General features: G+C 38.3%; 1 protein-coding gene across 2 annotated transcripts in view; it reads right to left on the minus strand.

The window, feature by feature from the left end:
• The window catches only part of PRDM11 (PR/SET domain 11), a 121,636-nt gene extending 113,207 nt beyond the window's left edge, over positions 1 to 8,429 (minus strand). For both annotated transcript variants that reach the window (XM_073658151.1, XM_073658150.1), the window contains exon 1: positions 8,040 to 8,429. The gene's annotated coding sequence lies outside the window, so the exon portion shown is untranslated. The remainder of the gene's footprint in view (positions 1 to 8,039) is intronic.
• Between the last annotated feature and the right edge of the window lie 4,249 nt (positions 8,430 to 12,678).

Genomic DNA, 12,678 nt, shown 5'->3' on the forward strand with positions numbered 1-12,678 from the left:
CAGCAGTGTAGTATGTGTATATACGGTTACACACAGCAGTAGTGTAGTATGTGTATATACGGTTACACACAGCAGTGTAGTATGTGTATATACGGTTACACAGCAGTAGTGTAGTATGTGTATATACGGTTACACAGTAGTAGTGTAGTATGTGTATATACGGTTACACAGCAGTAGTGTAGTATGTGTATATACGGTTACACAGCAGTAGTGTAGTATGTGTATATACGGTTACACAGCAGTAGTGTAGTATGTGTATATACGGTTACACACAGCAGTAGTGTAGTATGTGTATATACGGTTACACACAGCAGTAGTGTAGTATGTGTATATACGGTTACACAGCAGTAGTGTAGTATGTGTATATACGGTTACACAGCAGCAGTGTAGTATGTGTATATACGGTTACACAGCAGCAGTGTAGTATGTGTATATACGGTTACACAGCAGTAGTGTAGTATGTGTATATACGGTTACATACAGCAGTAGTGTAGTATGTGTATATACGGTTACACAGTAGTAGTGTAGTATGTGTATATACGGTTACACAGCAGTAGTGTAGTATGTGTATATACGGTTACATACAGCAGTAGTGTAGTATGTGTATATACGGTTACACAGTAGTAGTGTAGTATGTGTATATACGGTTACACAGCAGCAGTGTAGTATGTGTATATACGGTTACATACAGCAGTAGTGTAGTATGTGTATATACGGTTACACAGTAGTAGTGTAGTATGTGTATATACGGTTACACACAGCAGTGTAGTATGTGTATATACGGTTACACACAGCAGTAGTGTAGTATGTGTATATACGGTTACACACAGCAGTAGTGTAGTATGTGTATATACGGTTACACAGTAGTAGTGTAGTATGTGTATATACGGTTACACACAGCAGTAGTGTAGTATGTGTATATACGGTTACACACAGCAGTGTAGTATGTGTATATACGGTTACACACAGCAGTAGTGTAGTATGTGTATATACGGTTACACACAGCAGTGTAGTATGTGTATATACGGTTACACACAGCAGTAGTGTAGTATGTGTATATACGGTTACACACAGCAGTGTAGTATGTGTATATACGGTTACACAGCAGTAGTGTAGTATGTGTATATACGGTTACACAGTAGTAGTGTAGTATGTGTATATACGGTTACACAGCAGTAGTGTAGTATGTGTATATACGGTTACACAGCAGTAGTGTAGTATGTGTATATACGGTTACACAGCAGTAGTGTAGTATGTGTATATACGGTTACACACAGCAGTAGTGTAGTATGTGTATATACGGTTACACACAGCAGTAGTGTAGTATGTGTATATACGGTTACACAGCAGTAGTGTAGTATGTGTATATACGGTTACACAGCAGCAGTGTAGTATGTGTATATACGGTTACACAGCAGCAGTGTAGTATGTGTATATACGGTTACACAGTAGTAGTGTAGTATGTGTATATACGGTTACACACAGCAGTAGTGTAGTATGTGTATATACGGTTGCACAGCAGTAGTGTAGCATGTGTATATACGGTTACACACAGCAGTAGTGTAGTATGTGTATATACGGTTACACACAGTAGTGTAGTTTGTGTATATACGGTTACACAGCAGTAGTGTAGTATGTGTATATACGGTTACACAGCAGCAGTGTAGTATGTGTGTATACGGTTACACAGCAGTAGTGTAGTATGTGTATATACGGTTACACACAGCAGCAGTGTAGCATGTGTATATACGGTTACACACAGTAGTGTAGCATGTGTATATACGGTTACACAGCAGTAGTGTAGTATGTGTATATACGGTTACACACAGCAGCAGTGTAGTATGTGTATATACGGTTACACAGCAGTAGTGTAGTATGTGTATATACGGTTACACAGCAGCAGTGTAGTATGTGTATATACGGTTATACAGCAGCAGTGTAGTATGTGTATATACGGTTACACAGCAGTAGTGTAGTATGTGTATATACGGTTACACAGCAGCAGTGTAGTATGTGTATATACGGTTACACAGCAGTAGTGTAGTATGTGTATATACGGTTACACACAGCAGTAGTGTAGTATGTGTATATACGGTTACACACAGCAGTAGTGTAGTATGTGTATATACGGTTACACAGCAGTAGTGTAGTATGTGTATATACGGTTACACAGCAGTAGTGTAGTATGTGTATATACGGTTACACAGCAGCAGTGTAGTATGTGTATATACGGTTACACAGCAGTAGTGTAGTATGTGTATATACGGTTACACAGCAGCAGTGTAGTATGTGTATATACGGTTACACAGCAGCAGTGTAGTATGTGTATATACGGTTACACAGCAGTAGTGTAGTATGTGTATATACGGTTACACACAGCAGTGTAGTATGTGTATATACGGTTACACAGCAGTAGTGTAGTGTGTGTATATACGGTTACACAGTAGTAGTGTAGTATGTGTATATACGGTTATACAGCAGCAGTGTAGTATGTGTATATACGGTTACACAGCAGTAGTGTAGTGTGTGTATATACGGTTACACAGCAGTAGTGTAGTATGTGTATATACGGTTACACAGCAGTAGTGTAGTATGTGTATATACGGTTACACAGCAGCAGTGTAGTATGTGTATATACGGTTACACAGCAGTAGTGTAGTATGTGTATATACGGTTACACACAGCAGTAGTGTAGTATGTGTATATACGGTTATACAGCAGCAGTGTAGTATGTGTATATAAGGTTACACAGCAGTAGTGTAGTATGTGTATATACGGTTACACAGCAGCAGTGTAGTATGTGTATATACGGTTACACACAGCAGTAGTGTAGTATGTGTATATACGGTTACACAGCAGTAGTGTAGTATGTGTATATACGGTTACACAGCAGTAGTGTAGTATGTGTATATACGGTTACACACAGCAGCAGTGTAGTATGTGTATATACGGTTACACAGCAGTAGTGTAGTATGTGTATATACGGTTACACAGCAGTAGTGTAGTATGTGTATATACAGTTACACACAGCAGTGTAGTATGTGTATATACGGTTACACAGTAGTAGTGTAGTATGTGTATATACGGTTACACAGCAGTAGTGTAGTATGTGTATATACGGTTACACACAGCAGTGTAGTATGTGTATATACGGTTACACAGCAGTAGTGTAGTATGTGTATATACGGTTACACAGCAGTAGTGTAGTATGTGTATATACGGTTACACAGCAGTAGTGTAGCATGTGTATATACGGTTACACAGTAGTAGTGTAGTATGTGTATATACGGTTACACAGCAGCAGTGTAGTATGTGTATATACGGTTACACAGCAGTAGTGTAGTATGTGTATATACGGTTACACAGCAGCAGTGTAGTATGTGTATATACGGTTACACACAGCAGTGTAGTATGTGTATATACGGTTACACAGCAGCAGTGTAGTATGTGTATATACGGTTACACACAGTAGTGTAGTATGTGTATATACGGTTACACAGCAGTAGTGTAGTATGTGTATATACGGTTACACAGCAGTAGTGTAGTATGTGTATATACGGTTACACAGTAGTAGTGTAGTATGTGTATATACGGTTACACAGCAGTAGTGTAGTATGTGTATATACGGTTACACAGCAGTAGTGTAGTATGTGTATATACGGTTACACAGCAGTAGTGTAGTATGTGTATATACGGTTACACAGCAGTAGTGTAGTATGTGTATATTCGGTTACACAGCAGTAGTGTAGTATGTGTATATACGGTTACACAGCAGTAGTGTAGTATGTGTATATATGGTTACACAGCAGCAGTGTAGTATGTGTATATACGGTTACACAGCAGTAGTGTAGTATGTGTATATACGGTTACACAGTAGTGTAGTATGTGTATATACGGTTACACAGTAGTAGTGTAGTATGTGTATATACGGTTACACAGCAGTAGTGTAGCATGTGTATATACGGTTACACAGCAGTAGTGTAGTATGTGTATATACGGTTACACACAGCAGTAGTGTAGTATGTGTATATACGGTTACACAGCAGCAGTGTAGTATGTGTATATACAGTTACACACAGCAGTAGTATAGTATGTGTATATAAGGTTACACAGCAGTAGTGTAGTATGTGTATATACGGTTACACAGCAGCAGTGTAGTATGTGTATATACGGTTACACACAGCAGCAGTGTAGTATGTGTATATACGGTTACACACAGCAGTAGTGTAGTATGTGTATATACGGTTACACACAGCAGTGTAGTATGTGTATATACGGTTACACAGCAGTAGTGTAGTATGTGTATATATGGTTACACAGCAGTAGTGTAGTATGTGTATATACGGTTACACAGCAGTAGTGTAGTATGTGTATATACGGTTACACAGCAGTAGTGTAGTATGTGTATATACGGTTACACAGTAGTAGTGTAGCATGTGTATATACGGTTACACAGTAGTAGTGTAGCATGTGTATATACGGTTACACAGCAGTAGTGTAGTATGTGTATATACGGTTACACAGCAGTAGTGTAGTATGTGTATATACGGTTACACAGCAGTAGTGTAGTATGTGTATATACGGTTACACACAGCAGCAGTGTAGTATGTGTATATACGGTTACACAGCAGCAGTGTAGTATGTGTATATACGGTTACACAGCAGTAGTGTAGTATGTGTATATACGGTTACACAGCAGTAGTGTAGTATGTGTATATACGGTTACACAGCAGCAGTGTAGTATGTGTATATACGGTTACACACAGCAGTAGTGTAGTATGTGTATATACGGTTACACAGCAGCAGTAGTGTAGTATGTGTATATACGGTTACACAGCAGTAGTGTAGTATGTGTATATACGGTTACACACAGCAGTAGTGTAGTATGTGTATATACGGTTACACAGCAGCAGTAGTGTAGTATGTGTATATACGGTTACACACAGCAGTAGTGTAGTATGTGTATATACGGTTACACAGCAGTAGTGTAGTATGTGTATATACGGTTACACACAGCAGTAGTGTAGTATGTGTATATACGGTTACACACAGTAGTGTAGTATGTGTATATAGGGTTACACACAGTAGTGTAGCATGTGTACTATATATAGGGTTACACACAGTAGTGTAGCATGTGTACTGTATATAGGGTTACACACAGTAGTTTAGCATGTGTACTGTATATAGGGTTACACACAGTAGTGTAGCATGTGTACTGTATATACGGTTACACACAGTAGTATAGCATGTGTACTGTATATAGGGTTACACACAGTAGTGTAGCATGTGTACTGTATATACGGTTACACACAGTAGTGTAGCATGTGTACTGTATATAGGGTTACACACAGTAGTGTAGCATGTGTACTGTATATAGGGTTACACACAGTAGTGTAGTATGTGTACTGTATATAGGGTTACACACAGTAGTGTAGTATGTGTACTGTATATAGGGTTACACACAGTAGTGTAGCATGTGTACTGTATATAGGGTTACACACAGTAGTGTAGCATGTGTACTGTATATAGGGTTACACACTGTAGTGTAGCATGTGTACTGTGTATAGGGTTACACACTGTAGTGTAGCACGTGTACTGTATATACGGTTACACACAGTAGTGTAGCATGTGTACTGTATATAGGGTTACACACAGTAGTTTAGCATGTGTACTGTATATAGGGTTACACACAGTAGTGTAGCATGTGTACTGTATATACGGTTACACACAGTAGTATAGCATGTGTACTGTATATAGGGTTACACACAGTAGTGTAGCATGTGTACTGTATATACGGTTACACACAGTAGTGTAGCATGTGTACTGTATATAGGGTTACACACAGTAGTGTAGCATGTGTACTGTATATAGGGTTACACACAGTAGTGTAGTATGTGTACTGTATATAGGGTTACACACAGTAGTGTAGCATGTGTACTGTATATAGGGTTACACACAGTAGTGTAGCATGTGTACTGTATATAGGGTTACACACAGTAGTGTAGCATGTGTACTGTATATAGGGTTACACACTGTAGTGTAGCATGTGTACTGTATATACGGTTACACACAGTAGTGTAGCATGTGTACTGTATATAGGGTTAAACACAGTAGTGTAGCATGTGTACTGTATATAGGGTTACACACAGTAGTGTAGCATGTGTACTGTATATAGGGTTACACAGCAGTAGTGTACCATGTGTACTGTATATACGGTTACACACAGTAGTGTAGGATGTGTACTGTATATAGGGTTACACACAGTAGTGTAGCATGTGTACTGTATATAGGGTTACACACAGTAGTGTAGCATGTGTACTGTATATAGGGTTACACACAGTAGTGTAGCATGTGTACTGTATATAGGGTTACACAGCAGTAGTGTAGCATGTGTACTGTATATACGGTTACACACAGTAGTGTAGCATGTGTACTGTATATAGGGTTACACACAGTAGTGTAGCATGTGTACTGTATATAGGGTTACACACAGTAGTGTAGCATGTGTACTGTATATAGGGTTACATACAGTAGTGTAGCATGTGTACTGTATATAGGGTTACACACAGTAGTTTAGCATGTGTACTGTATATAGGGTTACATACAGTAGTGTAGCATGTGTACTGTATATAGGGTTACACACAGTAGTGTAGCATGTGTACTGTATATAGGGTTACACACAGTAGTATAGCATGTGTACTGTATATACGGTTACACACAGTAGTGTAGCATGTGTACAGTATATAGGGTTACACACAGTAGTGTAGCATGTGTACTGTATATAGGGTTACACACAGTAGTGTAGCATGTGTACTGTATATACGGTTACACACAGTAGTATAGCATGTGTACTGTATATAGGGTTACACACAGTAGTGTAGCATGTGTACTGTATACAGGGTTACACACAGTAGTGTAGCATGTGTACTGTATATAGGGTTACACACAGTAGTATAGCATGTGTACTGTATATAGGGTTACACACAGTAGTGTAGCATGTGTACTGTATATAGGGTTACACACAGTAGTGTAGCATGTGTACTGTATATAGGGTTACACACAGTAGTGTAGCATGTGTACTGTATATACGGTTACACACAGTAGTGTAGCATGTGTACTGTATATAGGGTTACATACAGTAGTGTAGCATGTGTACTGTATATAGGGTTACACACAGTAGTGTAGTATGTGTACTGTATATAGGGTTACACACAGTAGTGTAGCATGTGTACTGTATATAGGGTTACACACAGTAGTATAGCATGTGTACTGTATATAGGGTTACACACAGTAGTGTAGCATGTGTACTGTATATAGGGTTACACACAGTAGTGTAGCATGTGTACTGTATATAGGGTTACACACAGTAGTGTAGCATGTGTACTGTATATAGGGTTACACACAGTAGTTTAGCATGTGTACTGTATATAGGGTTACATACAGTAGTGTAGCATGTGTACTGTATATAGGGTTACACACAGTAGTGTAGCATGTGTACTGTATATAGGGTTACACACAGTAGTGTAGCATGTGTACTGTATATAGGGTCACACACAGCAGCAGTGTACTGCGGTGGCTCCTGCAGTGTGAGCCGGGCCGGGCCGGATGTCGCACACACAGCAGGAATATGACACCCTGACCTCACAGGGCCTCTTCTCTCTAGCTGCACCCAGAGCCCACCTGGTTTGTGACCCCGCCCTTTCCTACTTCAGCCCCGCCCCTCTCTGGTCACATAACCACTAATTTAGCCACGCCTCTCATGGTGTCATTGGCTATCGCGCCTGTCACTCGCAATAAAAAGAGGCGGAACCAAGCTCAGTACCAAATGTACCAAAACCAGCGGGGACGAGCATTGGTGAAAGGCGAGGCGCGCTCCCGCTGATACCTGCACCCAGGGACCCCCGACACCCAGCAGCCCCCAGTACCTGGTGTCAGTGTCCGGTCGGCTCTCGGGAGGGGCAGCTGTCTATCTGCCCCACTGTCTGCCACGCAGTCGCCCGCAGGGCCACTCGCCACATTGGCTAGTGCGGAAAACTCACCTCTCCGGGCGCCTCCGGACTAGAGGGTCCCCGGCCCCGGGGTGGAGGTGGTGTGCCCGCCAGGTGGGGGGTGCGGGGCGCTGCGCTCAGCGGTGCCGGCTCCTCATCTCCCCTCCGCCACCTCCGCCGCTGCTGCCAGCTGTGACCACCATCTTCTAACACAGGAAATGACGGGGGACGGAGGAAGAACCGGCGTGTGCGGGGCAGAGCCGGACCCCCGAGCACCGGGCGATCATTAACCCCCGCCGTGCTGCCGCCACAGCTCAAAGACAACCGCCTGCTGGGAGTTGTAGTGCTGCACTCATCCCCTGCACTGTCAGCTCTCCAGCTGCTGCTACTGACGGCTGGTGGGATTACTGCTCCTAATAACCCTGCAGGGCAGGAGGAAGCACCACTGCAAGTGGATCACTATCGTCTATAGGGGGCAGGATTATAGTAGTTATATTCTTGTACATAGGAGCAGTATTATAGTAGTTATATTCTTGTACATAGGGGCAGTATTATAGTAGTTATATTCTTGTACATAGGAGCAGTATTATAGTAGTTATATTCTTGTACATAGGAGCAGTATTATAGTAGTTATATTCTTGTACATAGGGGCAGTATTATAGTAGGTATATTCTTGTACATAGAGGCAGTATTATAGTAGTTATATTCTTGTACATAGAGGCAGTATTATAGTAGTTATATTCTTGTACATAGGGGCAGTATTATAGTAGTTATATTCTTGTACATAGGGGCAGTATTATAGTAGTTATATTCTTATACATAGGGGCAGTATTATAGTAGTTATATTCTTGTACATACGGGGCAGGATTATAGTAGTTATATTCTTGTACATACGGGGCAGGATTATAGTAGTTATATTCTTGTACATAGGGGGCAGGATTATAGTAGTTATATTCTTGTACATAGGGGCAGTATTATAGTAGTTATATTCTTGTACATACAGGGCAGGATTATAGTAGTTATATTCTTGTACATAGGGGCAGTATTATAGTAGTTATATTCTTGTACATAGGGGGCAGGATTATAGTAGTTATATTCTTGTACATAGGGGGCAGGATTATAGTAGTTATATTCTTGTACAAAGGGAGCAGTATTATAGTAGTTATATTCTTGTACATAGGGGGCAGTATTATAGTAGTTATATTCTTGTACATAGGAGCAGTATTATAGTAGTTATATTCTTGTACATAGGGGGCAGTATTATAGTAGTTATATTCTTGTACATAGGAGCAGTATTATAGTAGTTATATTCTTGTACATAGGGGCAGTATTATAGTAGGTATATTCTTGTACATAGGGGCAGTATTATAGTAGGTATATTCTTGTACATAGGGGCAGTATTATAGTAGTTATATTCTTGTACATAGGAGCAGGATTATAGTAGTTATATTCTTGTACATAGGAGCAGGATTATAGTAGTTATATTCTTGTACATAGGGGGCAGTATTATAGTAGTTATATTCTTGTACATAGGAGCAGTATTATAGTAGTTATATTCTTGTACATAGGGGCAGTATTATAGTAGGTATATTCTTGTACATAGGGGCAGTATTATAGTAGTTATATTCTTGTACATAGGAGCAGTATTATAGTAGTTATATTCTTGTACATACGGGGCAGGATTATAGTACTTATATTCTTGTACATACGGGGCAGGATTATAGTAGTTATATTCTTGTACATAGGGGGCAGGATTATAGTAGTTATATTCTTGTACATAGGGGGCAGGATTATAGTAGTTATATTCTTGTACATAGGAGCAGGATTATAGTAGTTATATGCTTGTACATAGGAGCAGTATTATAGTAGTTATATGCTTGTACATAGGGGACAGTATTATAGTAGTTATATTCTTGTACATAGGGGACAGTATTATAGTAGTTATATTCTTGTACATAGGGGACAGTATTATAGTAGTTATATTCTTGTACATAGGGGACAGTATTATAGTAGTTATATTCTTGTACATAGGGGACAGTATTATAGTAGTTATATTCTTGTACATAGGGGACAGTATTATAGTAGTTATATTCTTGTACATAGGAGCAGTATTATAGTAGTTATATTCTTGTACATAGGGGCAGTATTATAGTAGGTATATTCTTGTACATAGAGGCAGTATTATAGTAGTTATATTCTTGTACATAGGGGCAGTATTATAGTAGTTATATTCTTGTACATACGGGGCAGGATTATAGTAGTTATATTCTTGTACATAGGGGGCAGGATTATAGTAGTTATATTCTTGTACATAGGGGGCAGGATTATAGTAGTTATATTCTTGTACATAGGGGGCAGGATTATAGTAGTTATATTCTTGTACATAGGGGGCAGGATTATAGTAGTTATATTCTTGTACATAGGAGCAGGATTATAGTAGTTATATTCTTGTACATAGGAGCAGGATTACAGTAGTTATATTCTTGTACATAGGAGCAGTATTATAGTAGTTATATTCTTGTACATAGGGGCAGTATTATAGTAGGTATATTCTTGTACATAGAGGCAGTATTATAGTAGTTATATTCTTGTACATAGGGGCAGTATTATAGTAGTTATATTCTTGTACATACGGGGCAGGATTATAGTAGTTATATTCTTGTACATAGGGGGCAGGATTATAGTAGTTATATTCTTGTACATAGGGGGCAGGATTATAGTAGTTATATTCTTGTACATAGGGGGCAGGATTATAGTAGTTATATTCTTGTACATAGGAGCAGTATTATAGTAGTTATATTCTTGTACATAGGAGCAGTATTATAGTAGTTATATTCTTGTACATAGGGGCAGTATTATAGTAGGTATATTCTTGTACATAGAGGCAGTATTATAGTAGTTATATTCTTGTGCAAAGGAGCAGTATTATAGCAATTATATTCTTGTACATAGGAGCAGTATTATAGCAGTTATATTCTTGTACATAGAGGCAGTATTATAGTAGCTATATTATTGTAAATAGGAGCAGTATTATAGTAGTTAGAGTCTTGTACATAGGAGCAGTATTATAGTAGTTATATTCTTGTACATAGAGGCAGTATTATAGTAGCTATATTATTGTAAATAGGAGCAGTATTATAGTAGGTATATTCTTGTACATACGGGGCAGGATTATAGTAGGTATATTCTTGTACATAGAGGCAGTATTATAGTAGGTATATTCTTGTACATACGGGGCAGGATTATAGTAGTTATATTCATGTACATAGGGGGCAGTATTATAGTAGTTATATTCTTGTACATACGGGGCAGGATTATAGTAGTTATATTCTTGTACATAGGGGGCAGGATTATAGTAGTTATATTCTTGTACATAGGGGGCAGGATTATAGTAGTTATATTCTTGTACATAGGGGGCAGGATTATAGTAGTTATATTCTTGTACATAGGAGCAGGATTATAGTAGTTATATTCTTGTACATAGGAGCAGGATTACAGTAGTTATATTCTTGTACATAGGAGCAGTATTATAGTAGTTATATTCTTGTACATAGGGGCAGTATTATAGTAGGTATATTCTTGTACATAGAGGCAGTATTATAGTAGTTATATTCTTGTACATAGGGGCAGTATTATAGTAGTTATATTCTTGTACATACGGGGCAGGATTATAGTAGTTATATTCTTGTACATAGGGGGCAGGATTATAGTAGTTATATTCTTGTACATAGGGGGCAGGATTATAGTAGTTATATTCTTGTACATAGGGGGCAGGATTATAGTAGTTATATTCTTGTACATAGGAGCAGTATTATAGTAGTTATATTCTTGTACATAGGAGCAGTATTATAGTAGTTATATTCTTGTACATAGGAGCAGTATTATAGTAGGTATATTCTTGTACATAGAGGCAGTATTATAGTAGTTATATTCTTGTGCAAAGAGGCAGTATTATAGTAGTTATATTCTTGTGCAAAGGAGCAGTATTATAGCAATTATATTCTTGTACATAGGAGCAGTATTATAGCAGTTATATTCTTGTACATAGAGGCAGTATTATAGTAGCTATATTATTGTAAATAGGAGCAGTATTATAGTAGTTAGAGTCTTGTACATAGGAGCAGTATTATAGTAGTTATATTCTTGTACATAGAGGCAGTATTATAGTAGCTATATTATTGTAAATAGGAGCAGTATTATAGTAGGTATATTCTTGTACATACGGGGCAGGATTATAGTAGGTATATTCTTGTACATACGGGGCAGGATTATAGTAGTTATATTCATGTACATAGGGGGCAGGATTATAGTAGTTATATTCTTATACATAGGAGCAGTATTATAGTAGTTATATTCTTATACATAGGAGCAGTATTATAGTAGTTATAATCTTGTACATAGGGGACAGTATTATAGTAGTTATATTCTTGTACATAGGGGACAGTATTATAGTAGTTATATTCTTGTACATAGGAGCAGTATTATAGCAGTTATATTCTTGTGCAAAGGAGCAGTATTATAGCAGTTATATTCTTGTACATAGGAGCAGTATTATAGTAGTCATATTCTTGTACATAGGAGCAGTATTATAGTAGTTATATTCTTGTACATAGGAGCAGTATTATAGTAGTTATATTCTTGTACATAGGGGGCAGTATTATAGTAGTTATATTCTTATACATAGGAGCAG

The sequence above is a fragment of the Phyllobates terribilis genome, unplaced genomic scaffold (genome assembly GCF_046119375.1).
Source record: "Phyllobates terribilis strain yellow unplaced genomic scaffold, ASM4611937v1 Scaffold_13__5_contigs__length_258822181, whole genome shotgun sequence".
Lineage (NCBI taxonomy): Eukaryota > Metazoa > Chordata > Amphibia > Anura > Dendrobatidae > Phyllobates > Phyllobates terribilis.